Source organism: Ciconia boyciana, chromosome 6, assembly GCF_034638445.1.
Source record: "Ciconia boyciana chromosome 6, ASM3463844v1, whole genome shotgun sequence".
Taxonomy (NCBI): domain Eukaryota; kingdom Metazoa; phylum Chordata; class Aves; order Ciconiiformes; family Ciconiidae; genus Ciconia; species Ciconia boyciana.
In genome coordinates, this window is record NC_132939.1 from 50639239 (window position 1) to 50658775 (window position 19537).

Here is a 19537-nt window from a genome sequence, read left to right on the forward strand (position 1 = left end):
CCATGACATTTTTCATGCATTACATCATTGCTATATCTAATGAAGCTTGATTTTCACGTGCATGTGACCATCGTGGACATGTAGTATGGCTCTCAAAAATTTACCAGCCTAACCTTCATCTCCTTTTGCCAGAGGACTACAGACATAATGGTTTTATCAATGCAACTGTAGACATTTGGCGCTTGCATTAAATTTCAAACTGATTAGTTTTAGTGAATTAAATAATTTCTCTTGCTACGGGAACTCTCTACTGTAGGAGTGGGGACAATAATGACAGAGGTCCCCTATCAATTAGCCATTTTTTAATTTCAGTTAAGCCTATAGTTGTGTACATTCTGATGATGGTGTTGTCTAAGAAAGATAAGAACAGTATGAGGAAATTGCTTTAATCTTACTGGAGATAATCGAGTACTGCTGCTTAACAGGTGAATATTTACCTCCAGAATATACAGTGAGACTTTACACTGCTCTCTCCAAACAGAAACGGGCAGCAAAGTGTGTGGAGCTTTGCTAGGTGGTAACTGGTGATGTCTTTTAATAAATGATTTAGCAGCCTTTTTCCATACAAATTTCACTAGTACCCCAGAGGCAGTTAATGTCTAAGAATAAATGTATCCATTTTGTTAGTCATTGTTTCCTTTATAGAAACTAGTATAGTGTTTTGCAACCAGATATAAAACAATCTGAATAATAATGAGCCACATTCTGTTCTGTTCTATTTGATCTTATATTCTGCTCATTTCTGTAGTAGCCTAATGCCAATCTGTAAAACTTTAGTGAAAGCTGTCATTACAAAAGAACTCTGCTGTGTCTGATAATATCAAATTACTTTATTTCATGCTGAGAATTATTAATACACAACATGAGACCTGGTCAGTCAGAATTGCAAAGCTTTAAATTCCCTTCTGAACATGAAATTCAGGGCAGTGGTTTGTACCCACGATTATTTATGAGTGCATGGATCGTATTTATAACTCCACCGACTTTATACATATGAACAATCTAGATAAGTAATTAGCAAAATGACATCAATTGTACTGCATATTCCGACTGCAAATAACAGTGTTGCAAAAGTGACTCCCAATGGATCATTCTTTCAGAAATGTAATGTACAGCATCTCTCTCCCACTCTTGCTCACTCTCTCTCTCTCTAACTGCTATCTTAACCTCCAATGCTTAAATCCCCAGATATATTGAAACCTAGGTCTTCCCACCAAGATGAAAAGGTTGTGCTTTCATGGTCCTATGATTCTATCGTATTTTAACATGTCTTATCTGAGAGAGCTACTTTAGGAAGGAGTCTACAGGTTCACTAATAGATATAGGTGCTAAGCTGTCATTTTAGACTGTGTGGAAAAGAGATTAGAGCTGATCTGACAAGAAGAAAATCTCCCCTTCCTTCATTCTAGTTCCTTTTCCCAGGTAATGATACAAGTTGAATTCATCAGCCCAGTATATTGCTTGCTTTTCAGGCAATTTCCAGTAAGAAGATTCTCCTTATTAAAAATAAGTACACATGCTCTATAATTGCTGATAATCACATGGAGATCCTTATTTCTTTCCCTTATATGCATTGCAATAGTGCAAATAAAATCATATGAAGTAAATACCTCCATATCTCATATTACTGGCCTGAAATAGAGGAGGATCTTTCTTACAATTTTTCACTATTTAAATCTTCTCATGACACACCACTACCAATAAGGGAAAAGGAATTATAAGACCTGAAACAGCAAGAACTAGTGTGTGACTGGTCACACTTTCACCACAGATTTTCTCCAGTATAAATCCAGGTTTATTCTTCTGCAATCTGTAATTGTTTTACATCTACATAACTGAAAATGAAAAGACTTACTCTTTGTTTCAAATCTTCATCCATAGGGTAAAGCAGAAAGCATCAGACCAATTGACAGTCTCACTGCAACACATATTTAGGGCAGTAAATAATCAGAAATGCAGTGCATGTGCAGAACTCTGTGAAATGCCTGAAGTAAAGTAGAGGGTGCTGATGGTTTATGAATCAATGCATAGATATCAGTGCATTGACAAATCAAATGGGTAACTACAAAGACCTGCCTATTTGTACATGCCACCCATATCCATAGTAGAGTTTAAAAAGCGAGTGCAAAAATCCACAACATTTTTGAAAACAGAATCAAAAGTAGAACGTTTAGTCCAAAGGGAATGTCCAAAAATTCAGTTTTTTAAAGCGTGTTAGATTTTCATTAAAAATACTAAGTAATAGGGAAATTAAAAAGAATCCTCTACTTTTTAATATAAACTGTGAAAAAAAAATTGTCACAACAGCAAAATTACCACATTGTTTGAGACAAGTTTCTTGATTTATTTTGATGATTAGCATGCCATCCTGTAGAGAAACTCATACATGTGCTTGGTATGTGGCCATTCTGCCCCTTGAGTGTGTGGGGCCTGGGAGAATAATAAAAATAAATCCAGCAAAACAATTGTCTACTTCCAGCCCAAGTGCAAATATTAAAATTGTTACTATAATCAGATAATTCCTAATGAAGCTGCAACTCCACAATATCGGATTTTTCCATAGACAAACTGAATTTGGAGTAAATAGGAAAGGACATTGTAAGGCTGTTCAGAAAGTACAGCAAAAATATGAAGAATACTGAACAAAGTGACTATTACTGTTATGACTTATGTATATATGGCTTTTTACAGAGAGCTATAGGCAGCCATGGTTGATTTCTAAGGGTTTTGCTCTCCATTGTAGCAATGTAAGTCAGGAATATTTTCTCATCAGTATTTCAGTGCATATAGAGTATTGCTCCTGAGGAGAATTGACTCCACGTTACTTGAATTTAATGATATCTAAGACTGTTTTTTTTCCCCCAAAAGCTTAAAAATGATGCAGCTGTACTTCTTTTGCAGTTATTCCATGCCAAAACAATAGAAGTTTCTTTGATTTCTCTCCTACCTTCCCCCCCTACCCCAAAAGTGACTAAGGTGTTACTCCTGTGAAATGCAGGCCTCCATTTTATGCTTTATATGACATTGGCTCCTTCTATTTCCAGCTTGATCAAAAATAAATTTGGGAAGCAGTCCCCTTTCCACAGCTGAGGCCAAGTTCTGCAAAATTCTGCATACTTTCAATTCCAGTCAAAGTCAATAGGTTTTGGACATCATAACCATTTTGCAGGGTCTCCACATATATTTAAACACACAGAAATGGCTTGCAACTATCTCCATTTGAAGGATCAAGAAGCATCACCCATTATGCTGTTAAGTTTTTGAGTGAGAAAGATTTAATTTCAAAATATAGTATGACCTAAAACAGAAATCTGAGACAGTTTGAAATAAAAGCCCTTTCTGAAGATCAGATTTTCTCATGCTGACGTTTTTTGTTTAATTGTAGCAGTATCGCCTGCGAAGTCCACAAAACAACAGCAATAAGTAATAAAAGTCATAAGAATAGGTAGCAAGTTGGCTGGCATACAATGAGAATTAAAACAAAGACCAATCTCCCTTGGTAAATGTTGGTATGAATTATTAAATGAAACAGTGGCAAAATATAGTCTGTCAAAAGCAGTTTCCTTCTAGAGATATGGGAGGAATTAAAATTTATTTCAAAGGAAGCTGTTATGCATGCCTCCAACATCTTGGTTTACTTGAATTGCACAACTTGTCTCTGTACTAATACTTCTCCAACCAATTTCCCGAATAAAGAATGTTTATTGGAATAATTTTTGCAATATGAGGCTTTTCCTAGCAATTTCTCATATATATCTGAAATTTTCCTTCTCAAATTTTTCCTGGAGAGAAATTATTGTAATATTGTAGTGGGTGTGATTCCAGTGGGCTGAAAATATGGCATCCAGTTACTGGATGTTTGATATTCAGCCTATCTAAAGATGCTAGAATAGATACTCTTTAATTTGAACATGCAGGTCTCCTCCTCAGTTGGTCTGTACTGACATAATTTTCTTGGCTTCAATTATCTCATCATTAGATGAGTTATGCTAGTTTAGGATTTTAAGCAAGGAATGAATAGTCAACTAGATGATGTGATCTCTAGATTAGCTTTCCAGAGTAGCAAAAATTAAAGAGAATGTCAGATATTAATGATGATTCCGTTCCTCTTAAATTTAACACAAAGTCATGAATATTCTCTTTGATATTATGCTCATAATTGGCTGAAAATTTTAGAAATATTTTTAAAAAATTCAAATAAAATATTTTGGTTTGGTGAAACAGGGTATCTAAAGTGATGCAGAATTACTTATTTGCTGCCCTAAATACTATTTTGACCTGCATAAACCCCTGAAATTTAATACCAGCCCATTGTTATATGTAATTGATTAATTTGGATATGGTCCATTTTTAGGTACTTGTGTGGCTAATAGCACCAAAATAGCTGAGAGTCTCTGTTTAATATAAGTGACTAAAATTCCTGGAGTCAAAGACCTAGGTGATGTTTTGGCCTTCAGCAAAATCAATAGAAATAATTCCCACTGACATCAAAGGAGTGGGGTAACTTCTTTTGATTACCCTTCCCATATCCCTTATGGCTAATTAGGACTTCATTCAAGCACATCATTCAGTAGTTGCTAAAACTTTTAATATGCTTATGAGCCCTTTATGCTTCTTCTCTTATGCAAAGGAGCATCCATCCAACAAAAGGCCACATATAAACTCTTAACTTGTGATCTGATTGTTAGTTTTAACCCTACTGTAAAATCCTACAAGCCACCTGGAAAGGGATATATTCCTTTTCTTCCTCCTCAGTGCACCGATGGAGCATGGATACTGAGACAAGCATGCACTCCAAAGCCAGACAAAAAATATTGTACAGACACCTGGAATCTAAGCTAATACATATGAGTTCTGTGTATAATTCAGACTCAGTACTGCATGTTAGCATCTTTCAGAAAAAACGTGTAAAAATAACTTCGAAATTAGATGATCTAAAGAAAGTCTGTAAAACCAGGTGCCAATACTTATATGTGTATTCTGCCATATAGACTTGTAACATTCAGGGTTGAATTCTTCGCAGACCCTAATAAATTGCCTTTTTTAAAAGTGTTTGTCTCCAGCTAATAAAATAAAAACCAGCAAGAGACGCTGAGTATTCTTTGAGAAACTGAAAATCATGATACTTGTCTCACTAGCTGGAATGTAATCTTTACTCTTTTAGCCTTTTTCTCAAATAAGCAGAACATCAGGACATTTTTCTAAGAGCAAAAATTATTACACAGCCTCCAAGAAATTATGGAAGCCTCATTTCTAGGCACAAATAAAATTAGCTTTGACAAAGCACTGATATATTAGTGTTGAAAATATGCCTGCAGTGATGGGGCTGGTACAGCTGGCATAAGGAAACTTTCTCATCACTTAAGATAAATTAATTAACTGAGTTTGGTCATTTGGAATAGCAGAAAGGAATGACCAGGGTTGAATCTTACCATAGGATTCATATTTTCTCCTTTAACAAAGAATGCATCGACTACAAGGGTGGGTGAGTAATAAAGAAGATAATGGGAACACATGGCACTGAAATAACAAGAGTCTGTGGGACACTGGCAGAGTTTTTGTCCATGTGCCTATTCATAAGATCTGTTATGTATATATTCCAGATCTTATATCCATAGGCCCGATTTGCTAAACCCTTACAAATGTCTAAATTTCCATTCACTTCAGGAAACCACCTTCACATAAGAGAAGTGCATATGTTGTGGCCAACAGTTAAAATCGTGTACTGTGGAAACCTCTGGAAAGATACTATGATCATTTATATTATTGTGTGCCTCCAGTTCTCCTTTCTTTCCCTGGTCCTCTCTTACTCCCATTGTGCACCTCCTCAAGCTCCTTTTCCTTCCTGATGGACTTCAGTGCAATAAATCATTTTAAAATAAAACTTATTGCAACAGAAGTAATGGCTTGCTGACATAAACTGCTATGTTGCACACAAGATAGGGAGGTATATTTTGTACTTGGATAATTTAGGTGTCATTAATAACATCAATATTTATATTGCCATAAGCTTAGCTTGCACTAGAGTGTCGTTTATATAGTGTTATGTTTCCTGCAAGTATTCTTCCTGTCACGTTAATTTCTGGCTTTTTGAAGGTAAACACACAGCAGAACAAAGCCGTGTGTATGGAGTTTCTAGTATTTTTAATGTTATAGCTATAAAAATAATGACCTTTATGCAGCCATCTGCAGCGCTATGCAATGCCTTCAAACTCAGAGGTTCTTTGAGATTATTAATAGCAATAACATTATCTCAGTAATGTGAAAACTGTAGCTGTCCAGATTGAATGTCACTGGTAAAAATGCGTTGGAAAATATGCCCATCTGTATTGATTAAAAATATAAGTATTAAATCAGAGAATCACTTCTTCCATTTCAAATATTTCTCAAGAATTTTGAGCAAAATTCTGGAGAGTTGTTATCATCAGAAAATTATTGGGATTATCAAGAAAGTATTGAAGATCTCTGAGCTAAGCTTCCACTAATTTTTGAGTGTTGCTGCAAAAACATTAAAAGTGATTTGGTGCTTGCAAATTTTTGTTATAAGCTTATCAAGTATAGCAATAACAAACAAGAAAGAATGAAAAATAGTTATTTTAAGCAAATACCTGAACAGTTTTGTTGTTTTCAAAAGAGGGAAGTCTTAAATCTGCTGGACTATTCGAGTTTCTCCAGACTGATCAAAAATACAATAGTTTTATTTCATTTACTATGTTTCACAGTTTCCAAAGATTTAGGACAGATGTTATCATTGTTTATTAGTATGAGTCCTTTACAAATAAACAAAAGTTATTAAAGCATTTCTAGATCAAGTACACAAATACTGTACATTATCATCATGTTCTTTGGTGCAAATAGCCTGAAATGACATCTGTCTTTCTACAGGAATTTTATTTATAGTTTACTTGATTCAATTTTGGTATTATACTGTCATTTTGATTCCCTATAATAAGTTAATGCTATGCTGGAACTATTTAAAGGGATTATAGTGTCCGTAAATTTTAAACCATGCTACATGCCTAAGCTTACATTATTGAAATAATGCACGATGAGCACTTTTGTGAAATCATGTGAAATCAAGTACATGAGTGGGCAAAAACTATCACCAGCACCACCAACAAAACAGCTTTTAAAAGTTTAGTAACCGAAATGCAATTGTGCACTAAGTAACTTAGTGCAATTGTGCTTTAGTGATTAGAGGAGAGAGAAGCATATTACAGAAACTGAAGTGAAATCCTGTCTCTGCAGAAAATGTTGGGAAATTTATGTTGGCTACAAAACGATGAGATTTCACTACTGGGTCTTATTCCTTCTGACTCTGCTGCTGACTCACTTAGCTTATTTGGTCAAGTCATTTAACCTTTGGTTCTATCTGGTTAAAAATTCTGACCTATCCCAGAAAGTTTGTTCAAAGCTGTGTTGGTGAATCATCTATTGTCTGTAAAACACTTAAAAGTGATGCAATGAAAGATGATATTTGTTTGAAATGTCCCATAAAAATCTAGACATCTCAATTTCTTCAGAATTGAAGTCAACAGCAAAAGAGTTTCCTTTGTTTGGTTTTGTTGCCTCCCCCCCCCCCCCCCCCCCCCCAAATAGAAATATTTAGCTCAGAAGGGAGATGCCCAAAAGGAGCTGATATTGTAATACAAAAGCTATTAAGTAGATAGGGAGAAATAGAATATTCCAAAGTGTCTTTTTCATTATAACAAATCAAGGGTCTATGTAAAGAATACTATAACAATAGACAAATACTTCCTAAAGTGATTGTGTTCTCTATAGTTAGGAGCTATCCTGCTGAATGCAGTGCCACAGGATATCCATGTAGTCCAAAAGTTATGATCAGGAAAAGTATCAGCTATTTATATGGATAACGGGACATTCTTAGTTACAAAATAAAAATATTTTATGGATATGAGGATATGTGCGCTTGTAAGGGAGTCAATAAGACAGTTGTTAATCATTCAGGAGGTAGGGAGAAGCTTAGAAACTTGTTTACAAATATGTGAACAATTAGAATTTAGGCTCTCTCTAGTGTTTTAGTCTTTAGGACTTTCTGAAGCATCTGGTGATGGCCACTACTTTTGACTGGTCTGGCTTGCCCTTCTCCCTTCTGTGATGTATAGCATATATTTTCCATACGAAACATTTATTTTTTTCTAGTCAGGATCTTGTCACTTACCATATTGTTTAAAAAGTTATACTATCTTCTTTTTCATATATTTTTAGCACTAATCCTCTCATTCTGTCTAATACCATGTAGCCTTTTCAGCATCTACTTACCAGGTTTAGTACCGATTAAAGTGCATTTATCTAAGCTACTAGTATACATTACTGAGCTATATTTTATAAAGATTTTTCATGCATATATATGCACCTGCACATAAATGTTATCTATGCTGCATACGTTTCTTATTAGAATTTTCAGCCTATGTAACATTTTCTTTCTCATTTACCTTCATGAATTAATAAGTTATTGTAATAAAACTGCAGCAATTTTTGCCACTGTAAGATTAGTCTGTAACAATAGTAACAGTATAATAACTTATTATCATAGCACAAGAGCAAAAAGATAGACTGTAATGATTTAATCCAGATGCACTCCTAGAAAATACCTAATACGAGAGGTTTTCATCCAGCAGAACTTGTGAGAGACCCAAGAGGTTTAGCATTCGGACGCTTAGGTCATGAGATCACAGTGTCATTTACTGGGGATACGATGATGCCATGGACAGTGCTTTTTATTTCTAAAGCAAGACATAAATATAAGCAAATTGAACCTCCTAATCCTGCTTTAAGTGACGTGTATTTTGTTACCCCTATTGTAGGGAAACAGATGAAGAGAGAAGTTTTTATAACTCCTTCCAAGTAAGTTAAATTAGTCTCAGTATCAGGGTGAGAACTCTGTTACTGAGTTTTCAGTGAAGATTACACTGAAAAATGCAAAGGCAGAAAGGCTAATAGAAAAATGTATTTAAAAACTGATGTTCCTTCATCTGAGAATGCAGCAAGAGTTGATTACACATAAATTTCACCCTGGAAATCTAGATGATTTGAAACAGTAACTCCAGAAGCATCCTTCATAATTGGAGAACATATGAAAAGGAAGGAGAAGAAAAGAAGGAAGTGATCATCTTTGTTGTTGTGGCTAATGATTCTATGTCATAATCAAGGATTTAAAACACATTTTGAGACAAATATTTAAGAACATAGATATCAGTGAAGAATGGGATAGAATGCAATCTGCATTAGCCAGAGACAGAGGGAGGAGTCATGCTAGACTAACCTGATAGCTGTATTTAACAAGATAACTGGTTTTCTAGAAGAAAATTATAGTGTACCTTTTCTGTCTGGACTTCAAGAGAACATCTGATAAGGTGAAATTATTTAGCCTGAAGAAGAGACTTAGAGACTTACGAGACTTAGAAACAGTTAGTTTTCTGAGTGTAAAACAACTAAAGGGAAGAGAGCTAAAAAAAAGGAGTAATTTGTCTCCAGAGGTATTATTATCAGAATTCCTCTAGCATTATCTTTAGAGCTGACAATTATTAGCATTTTTCATTTAGGAATTTAGTTTATTAGGAATAAAATCAACCAATGACACAAATTTGAGATACATTCTCATTAGAGTACTGCACTAATATATGAAAAATCTTTGACAGTTCTAAGACACAGAAATAACAGATTTATGATGATATTAAGCAAAACAAATGAAAATATTAGGTATTGATACATTTATATTGTTAATTAACAAAAAGTTTAACGTGCAGGCTAGGAAAACAGCAGATGGGAAGGGAGACTTGGATGTATGAGTCAATCACAAAACACTTGTGTGACTTGGCCGTGACAGAGACAGAGAGAGAGAAAGGAAAGAAAAGAAGGGGAGAGAGAATGAGAGAAGGAAAACACCTTAGCATGTATGAAGCGAAGTATTTCCAGTAGGTAATGAAAACTTGATGGTTAATAGTAGGAATGGTTAAAATTATTTGGAACATTGTAGAGTATTAAAAAAAAAGATGTTTGAACTGGAGCAGGTACACAGACCAGCTGCTTTGATAATTACAGGAATGAAGAAGCTATTGTACATGAGGGGACTGAAAGAGCTGGACTTAGCCTAGCAAAATAATAGCTGAGAAAAAGTATGATTGCTTTCTATAAATAAACGGGGGGTGGGAGGAGGATGAGCTATTTTTGCTAAAGGACAAGGTTACACAAGAACAAGTGAATATAAACTAGCTATGAATGCATTTATTCTGCAAATTCATAAAAAGGGTTTTAAGATGGAGCTCAAATGAGATGAATGGGATTATATGCAATGATTACTTATGATAGCAGGGAATTGGATTCACTGACCCAGGATGCCTCCTCTAGTTCTACAGCATGTGCTCATACAAATTGCAGTTCTGTGCTTGGACCAGTAGATCACCTATTTCTGTGATTAGTTGTTTCCTCTGCTGAGATCTTGTTCAACATTGTCTAAAGTCTCTTCAATTTTCGTTTCCAGCACTGATGCAGTCAGGGAGACAGTTTTGGATTTGTTTCTTTTTTCTTCTTTTTCCCCCTTCTCTCTCTGTCTTTTATGTATAAGGGAAATAATGCTACACTTCTGCATTTTCCAGTGAATTTTCAAGTTTTGCTTCATGTATTTTTGGCAGAAAAAGAGATCAGGGTGAGTGAAGGCAACAAAGTACATGAAAGGAAGGTGGTAAACTTTCTGAGCAGGAATTATGTATGAGTAGGTATGAACAACAACCAGTTTTACAGCTACTGTAGCACTACTTCAAATATGAGCAGTAATGTATACACACATGCTACATTTTAATTTTGGTATAAAAGGCATTAACAGCTACTTTGATTTAACATTAAAGAAGTATTTTATTTTTACAGACATATAGGAAATTCAAATACAAAGATGTAAATATTTCTCTGTAGATGTTTTTTGTATAAGTTCTGCTGATTCCACAGAATTTTCTTGCTTTCCTAGATCACTGAGCTGATTCTGTGAGCAACCTGATGCCTCGAAGTGCCACGTTGGCTCAGGTGACCTAATTGGCTCAGGTGACTGGGATGATCAAGGTGCATCTGCTCTTCTTGGTGACTCAGATTTCTTTCTTGATGAATGGGGTAGACAGAATTATCTTTTCAAGAACAGGCATTGTTGATAATTTGCCTAGAAGGACATGTGTGTAAGCTATGAACAACTACGTAAAACAGTCATCGGGCCTTGGAGAATTAGCTCTATAGTCCTTGGCCATGATGTTGCAAGAGCTTGTTAGTCAAAAGAAAACCATGTGCAACTGGTCAAACGCCATACATAAAAAATCTCTTTACTGGACAGAAAGTTTCTCTTTGGTTTTGAAAAAGGAAATCTTTGGAATACAGGTGAGTGATTTGGGAAAGTGGAAGCAGAAAGAAAGGAAATTCTGGGAAGAGTTAAACAAGTGCTAAACTTTTTTATTCATCCACTGTGAGTTGTGAGGGCTATTAGTCAGACATAATGGTAAATCAGTCATAACATTCAGGATTTCATCTCTGTCTTCCTGCTGCTGAGCATGTGCTGGATCTGACTATGGTATTGTCAGGCATGTTAGAAAAATATCAAAGGAGTATGAGAGCAGCAATGCAGAAAAATTTGAACTTGTGTGTTGCATTATGCCCTGTCAGTCACAGAGAATGTGGCCTGACACAGGATGGTATTTGTACCCGGATGGTCTCAAGGGCTTAAAATTCTTAAAAGGAAAATTCATCCTGAGCTAAGTTATTAAGAGTTTCATCTGAATAAGGAATGAAGGATGTGGCCCTTCAGAAACAATGGTGTCCCAAGAGCTTCCTATGTCTTTGTCAATTTAAAATGATGGCAAGCAGTAGCAGCATATTTATTGTATAGCAGTAACTATATTAATAGCCACCACATAACAGCTGAAAAACATTCCTTTTCTATCTGGGCATGTCGCCTTAGTACATTAGCAAAGGTTCAAGAACAGAAGATGACAGGCTTTCATAGAGAATCATGTTGTTAAAATAACATTCTCTCCTGTGCCATAGCTTCTGGCACTAGAATCCACCATCCCGTCATAAATTGCTGACATCAGTGTAGTATAGCATTAATATTATGTCTTTAACCCCTTTGATACCATTTCTCTGGGTAAACCTATAATCAGATTTAGAAGGAAGGAAAAAAACTTCACAGGAAAATATACACATATACATACATACACACATACACTGTATCTCTTGCAGACAAATTTTAGAACACAGATTTCAGATTTTCTTTAGAACCCTCATCACTTTTTCAAAATGATGGCGTTAATGATGTAAAGATAGTTCTTTACTTTTTGATGTAATGATGATGTAAAGTACTAATTTTGATGTAGAGTACTAATGATGTAAAGATAGTTCTTTACTTCTCATTTATAAGCGAAAGAGAAATTAGATCCCATATATTTAAAAAACTAATCCTTCAGAATTTCCTGGTAAAGTCCGTCTACATCAATGTATTAATTTCAATAATAGCAGAGTTTAATAGGGAAGAGGGAGAAGCACTCTTTAGCAATTTCAGTAGACAGTTTTCTTTGGTGACTATAACTCCTTTCCCTGTATTGATCCTAAATCACAGTTCTTCTCTATTTAATTCTGTGCAACACTTAGGTTATATCTCTTACTGTGAAGCAGTCTTTGTCATTTTTTGTAGCCATTTTACTCTGCTGATTCTTGATTCATAAAGAAATACATCTAACTATAGATATGACTGAATGCAAAGTAAGAGGACAGCTAGAATGAATGCAGAGTAAACCCTTCTTGGTTTGCAAGAGGACCAAACTGTTTGCTGTGTCAATTTACAAGTTATGGATGAATTTCTGAACTTCACTACAGCTGAAAGGGGAGTGAAAAACAAGCTGTGGTTAGTGATTTGAATTAATATAGAAGGGTCTTGCACACTTCTTGGAAACAGGCAACACAGATAATGTATCACACAAACGTTGACCAAATCCAAGTTTCTTAACCTAGAATCACAACGCTAATCATGACTCAGAGAACAGTCTTTTACATGTTAAATTAATACTTGAATTTAATTCTTCCTGTTCAACTCCTTAAGAAGCTGGCCTTTTTCTAGAACACCTGGTAAATGAAATCTTTCATTTATTTTGTCTTTGCCCTGCATAAGTACCCTGCTCTACAGCACAGCTCTTGCAGGTGTAAAAAATACTTTCTCACACCATATACTGGAGATCCCCAGCCACACTGGGTCAGACTGCTTTGAACTCATGTTCTTTTCTGCCTTTCAAATGGCTATTTCATTTAATATCTATATTTTTGCAGCCCCCCATTGCATGATACATTCTGATATTTGTTTGTCTATAGTTAAATTCAAAGGTGATAGCATAGTAAAAAAGTTGATTAGATTTTCTGCTCCTGTCACCCAGTTCACTGGCAGAAATTCTATTATATACAGTTTGGCCCAAAAGTATTCTTGGCATAATTCTATTAAATCTCGCTTTCTGTTTACATCAAATTCTACTCTCATGTAGGGGGTCTGATCTGATATGAGATTTAACTTACAAGATATGGGATAAGAGAACAGAAGTTGTTACAAGATACAATAGCTTAGATTGCCAAGACTGACGTATTCACCCCTGTGAATGTGTCTCATTTTCTTTCAGTGCACATACAGTGTGAAGAGACAGAGGAAAACTCAAAGAATGAACTTTTATGCTGCAAAATTATATTTAATATACAGCCAGCTATAACAAGATCTCATTTGGTTTAAAATATTATTTTGACTTTTGTTTGCTTGGAAAAGCACAGGCTTGTTCATATATATCTTCTTCCATGTTCCTTTTGCTGAAACAAGGACAGATACGTTTCTTTCCAAGAGGCCAATTACCTACTAACAAAACTGTATGGAGACAGAAAGTATCACTTTGATTCATCCCTGGAAAATAATACCATATCTTCCATTCTGCACCATCATGGAGGCCTACGCCACTATTCATGGAGGTGATGACTGATAGGCTACTGAGCTTCCTAAGCTGCTTGGACTTCTGTCACTCCTTTTCACAGCAGCTCTATTTTTACCTTTTCAGGACTCTGTTAGAATCCAAGAACCCCATTCCTTTGCAAACTACAAACTTCTGCAGTGTTTTTATTTCCCCTACTGCAATTCCAGTTATTATTTGATTTCTGCTGATTTTTTTTTTCATGTTTGTTAGGTCTTACTCCACCATATTTTCAGTTCTTCCCTAAATTATAAAGGGTATATGTCTGCTTGCAAGGCTTGGGGATTTAGCCGAAGGCTCCCATTAATGTTAATGGAGATCCTACATAAATCTTTGTGCAGCATAGAGAAATCTCTCCTTTCATTTTTTTGGTGAAGGTTGATATAAGTGTGATTAATTTTTCTTTGATACCGTATTAAGAAGGATAAGAATAAAGACATTTAAATGGCTTCTCATTTTAATACGGAGTAGAAAATATATTAAGATGCCTATACTTTGTCTGTATTTACCCATCTTGTCATTTTAATGAGTAGAAAAGATTTATTTTCACCATTTTCAGTGATTAATTATTGTAGTGCTGGTTTATAAGACTGAAAGCCTTGAACAATGAAAGTCTCAGATTATTCATAGAAGAAATACAGCAAAAGCAATATGGAAGCATAAGCCATGCTTTTATTCTTCTTTCACACATACATACTGTCTCACTGTGTTCCTCAACTTAGGCCAGAGGGACCTTTCAGTGAATAAGTGGATAATTTCATCTCCATGCTTATTTGCTTTTTTGGCCTCACAAGGGGCCAGCTATTGCAAATGGGAACTGTGATTTTTGCTGTGCACACCTGCCCAGTGATAACTGTAATAGAATCTACTTACTTATTTTATACAGAACTGCCATCAGCTGGCAACAACTGTTGGTTCCAGCTGAGATTGATTTGAAATAATATGCCAAAGTTTGAGGGATCTTGTATTCTATTTTCAAGTTTTTCAACCAAATAATTCCTCATAATTATATTGATCTAATACTATGTCTACAGTCTGTATTCTTTTCAGGACAGTATTTCCAATCTGAACTTTTATAGGCTGAAACTAGGAGCAGGTCATGCAGAAACTATTATAGATCTGTCTGACTTTGATGTGGAAGCTAGGGCTAATTGCAGTTGACCCCTACTGCTTTGGGGCAAATCTGCACTGTCCTAGCTCTAAATCCCGATTATTTTCTATTTGTCCCTCAAAAAAATCTGTGAAAATGAGAACTATGTTGAATTTTATAATTTTAAAATATGTTTTCTTCTTTAATAGTAATGACAAATAGAACTCTTGAGATTTTCCAAGGCATCTCACTTCAGCCTTACTAAAATATTTTATTTTTAGACTTAGTTAGTTAAAACTAGTTTGTCATTGGTAACTGTGAGACCTGGACCTGGCAATATGAACATGTCTGTGGCACCTTGTTGCTAGAATATACACCCAGAAGGAAGACTGAATCCACATCTGCGTGCATCCAAATCCACCTTTTCTCCCTTCCTGGCTTGAGAGAGCTGTGAGAACCTGACCAAGAGGAGGTGCAGTAGCTGATTATGAAAAAGTGTGAGACTAGCTGAAATCAACCCTCAGAGTCATCTGGTCCGAGGTCAGCAGTAGGAAGATGCTGGTTTGTATGAACAATGAAATGTTCACCCATGTCTGAATAGTTTTTACATTCAATTTACAATTAAAAATCTAATGATATCAGTACAGTAAAAACATTTTCAATGTAATTGATTCGGAATTTTCCAACAGGAAATATGCACTACTGAAAAACAAAAACCAGTCTAGTACTAGGCATCTAAAATCCTATTAGAAATCAAGGTACTTGTGGTTGCTCAGAATCTCCAAAATACAGTTCTTCATTTTTCTGATTCAACTAGTTTGTCTACAGTATTTATCTACCCTACAGAAAATTTTGGTGACTTGTTCATGTTTACAACATGCTTTTAAATGTAAAAAGACACATAAATCAAAAGTTACTGTGATGGATGCACTGCTAACAGCTCTTAGTCTGAAAAACTTCCTGATCTCACAAAGGGCTTGACTGACATACCTCTAAGTTTCATTAATTTTTGACAGTCCTTCCTGAGATTAAAATCTTATTTTCTTTGTATAATCACAGTCTCTAAATGGTAGGAATAATAATTTGGCATTTAGAAAACACTCAGATGTTAACATTGTTATGATTATATGAGTGAAAATGGGGAACTTTATTAAAATATTCAAACAGTTGCTTTCGGAATGTAGTAGTAGTATTAGTTGCCTCTAAATTTTTGTTAAATAGAATTAGAGAATTTTATTTTTCATGTCTATTATTCCCATCCAGCTTTTGACTCAATAATTATACTGGGAGCTAATGGCAAATTCTATATTTAGGTTGGCTAGCAATTCCGTTACAAAGGATTACAGTGAGCTCTTTTTTCAGAAACTTTCACATCTGTATTATTTACAGCAGACATCTGATATTAGTCAAGAGATAGCCCCACGGCTTTGTCCCAAACAATTCCATTTCTGATTTGCTTGTAATGCGAAGTCTTAAACATTGTCATTTCTGTTCTCTTGCTTCTGAGTCTATAATCGGTATTCTCAGACAAAGTACAGACTACACCTTTTCCAATCTATCAGAAGCTGCTGGTAATGTTTTGAGGACATCCTTCATTTTTGACAGTGGCCACAATAGCTGGGGTGGGGATGCAGGCCAGAGTCTTCACATATATACATCCTTTCCTCCCCATTAGTCCAAGAGGAGGCAGGTGTGCTAAACACCCCATCACTGAGACTGGGGACATACTTCAGCCCTCCCCATAAAACCCCACATCTGACATATGGCCTCATCCTGTTCTGCTGACACTGTCAGTGAAGTGAGTGAGATAGGAGCTCCTGCACGGCTCTGACAACTGAACAGCTAAAGAGTCTCAGCGGCCAAGAGATGAGAGTAAATCTCACTCAGCAAGCTTCATGGGGTAGTAAGAAGCTGTCAGTAGTACCTCATCCCTCCTAGGGGACTCACATGAACCAGAGCCCAGGTACCCTCATCACTAGTCCCATCGCCTGTTCTTACGGGAAAAAAAAGTGGAGAAAAATAAAGCTCCCTCTTCATTCTCTGTAGGGAAACAGTCTGCATTGTCATCAAGATTAATTTCTAGACACATAGGTAGCATCCTTTGAGCAGTTTTTCATATGCAAACCACTAAATACTTCAATAATTTTTGATGTATACATTGCTTACCTTATAGAGAAATGTTCAGAACTTGTCTTGCAATCCAGCTTTGCTCTGGCAGAACAAAGTAGAAGAATAAGTAGTACTGCTTATTCCCAGTTGACAATTCCATCACTAGAGTGGCCACAAAAAATGGGTTACCCTGGGGGTCAGATGGGCCAGAGCCAACCGTTTACCAGAGGCAACCGCTTGGCATCTGCTTACAATTGCTCTCAGATGGCAAATGGCTGTGCAGAGGCTACTACCAGCCAGAAGGGTTTAGAGCAATCTAAAGTGCCTCTAAATTTTGCAAGTACCAGAGCTACCTTAAAGCAACAGAACAGGCATTATTGTAGAGCAGAGATCATCTGAGCGGAGATCATCTGAGAACCTAGGATTTGCTAACCCTTTGTGGCAGCATTGTATGCCTGATATGTTCAGTAGAGATGTGAGGAGAATACTGATTCTGCACCAGTATCCTCAGTATTGGTAGAAAAATATTGGAAGGAGCCTTGCAATCATTCACATCATTTGCTTTGTCTACTATCATAAGCTACAGGCCAGAAAATACATTTGAAAGCCCAGTTTAAGAAGAAAAGTCAAAACAATTCTGGCAGTAAGAATAACATAGGATTCACAAGTAAGAGCAACCTCTTACTTTTGAATTTATTAAAGAGGACTCCCCATGTAAGCCCCCATGTGAGCATAGGAAGTGGAATACTACCCATACGAGGTAGGACAACGAATAATGCCCTCTCTCCAAAAACAATTGGGAGCGAGAAAACATTTGCTTTTAAACCCAAACCTGACAATCAATTTAACTCAAGACATGTTTTTTCAGCTATACCAAGTGTGCACTTGAGAGACTGTGCTGCTGCTAGGAACACAGGAGAACAGTGCCAGGGAAAAGAGGGCCAGGTGCTTCCACTCCCTCTCCCCTTTGCAGGGGTGGTCCAGCAGCCAATAGAGGAAAATGTCCGAAACCTAAATTATTCATAAGGCAGGTGGACAAATATATTTTCCTCTCCCATACGAGACCATCAAAGCCCTGAAACAAATATGGTGCAATCAATAAATTAATTTAATCTCTTTGAACCCCTGGAGGTAGTAATGTACTAGCTAATTCAGGACTCTTGCCACAAATTTATGCTGTTTATATCCAAATTTGTCTGTTCTGGTTAGAGGCCTTATTGATGTAGAATTCATTTTCTCTGTTTTACATATTTTTGCATTGGTCCCAATTATGGTTGTGTGGGGAAGTCTACTTGTAGATATTTTACTTTTAACCATAGGAGATGTTTCATGATGTGCTCTTTCTGTACTTTTTGAGTCCGTGACCACATTTTTATTCCTGATTCCTGAACTCCCCTTCTGCAATCTTCTCCCAATAAATTATCATTTAACAATGTTTAATAGTAATTTGCATAATTTCTTTGTTCAACTTGTTATAAGCAAATATATTCAGTTATGTAGTGCCTACTTCCTGTGTATCCAGTACTCCTTCTTTGGTACCTAGCATCCCCAAACCCAGACATTTAATTAAAAAGAAGCATTTGAAACAAGTGTTTTATTAAAATCAGTAGGTCAAGAGATTCTTTTCACATTCGGCTCTCAGCAGGGGGGTGTCTGCTGGTTATTATTATAGTTACAGCTGAAATCAAGTTAGACTGAACTTAATGAACTGGCCTAGCTGCATGTCTGGGTTTTTATAGGTTTTCAAATGTTCATTGTTTTCTTAATTATCCATTTGCTGTTTTTCTATTGGACTGGAGCTTCATCACTTAATGTTTCTACTATACTTGAGAGATGAAGAGTCATTTAGCAGAAAAGTACATTTACTGTAAGTGCTAAATGTTGTTATTATCTCCTATGGGCAGAGCCTGGACATCCTTAAATCCATTTATTTAGCACAGAAGACCTCTTGCAAGAAAAATGGATTTATTTTCTATGCTCTTTTCATTCATGCCATTTTGGAAAAATATCAGCACACTAAAGGAAACAAAAAGTTCAGTTCACAAATCTAAGGGGAACTTAGTTGGAGCTGCTGGAGACTCAATTACTTTGATATATGAGAGGGATATAAAAAAACCTTAGAAATTCTGTTTTGAACAATTAACAATCCAATAAGTATTCAGTTTCCAACCAAATACAGTCCTTTCAAAAATCCAGATACCATTTAATTCATTTAAGTCACGGGAGGGAGAGAACAGCAGTCAGAAGCCAGTCTACCCTTGCTGAAATCCACAGAAACCTCCTGGAGTGGACTGTGCTTCATCCTGGGGAGTGGGGAGATGAGGGAGAAAGAATGTAGAAC

The 19537-nt window shown here is 36.0% G+C and overlaps 1 protein-coding gene across 10 annotated transcripts in view; it reads left to right on the top strand.

Annotated features, from left to right (window-relative positions):
- FLRT2 (fibronectin leucine rich transmembrane protein 2) overlaps positions 1 to 19537 on the top strand; it is a 67612-nt gene that overhangs the window by 17460 nt on the left and 30615 nt on the right. Inside the window, exon 1 of one of the 10 annotated variants that reach the window (XM_072864196.1) lies at positions 8850 to 8868. The exons of 8 other annotated variants lie outside the window; for them this stretch is intronic. The gene's annotated coding sequence lies outside the window, so the exon portion shown is untranslated. Of the gene's footprint in view, positions 1 to 8849; positions 8869 to 15385; positions 15649 to 19537 lie in introns of those variants that run through there. One more of the 10 variants, XM_072864195.1, reaches the window with a different exon arrangement.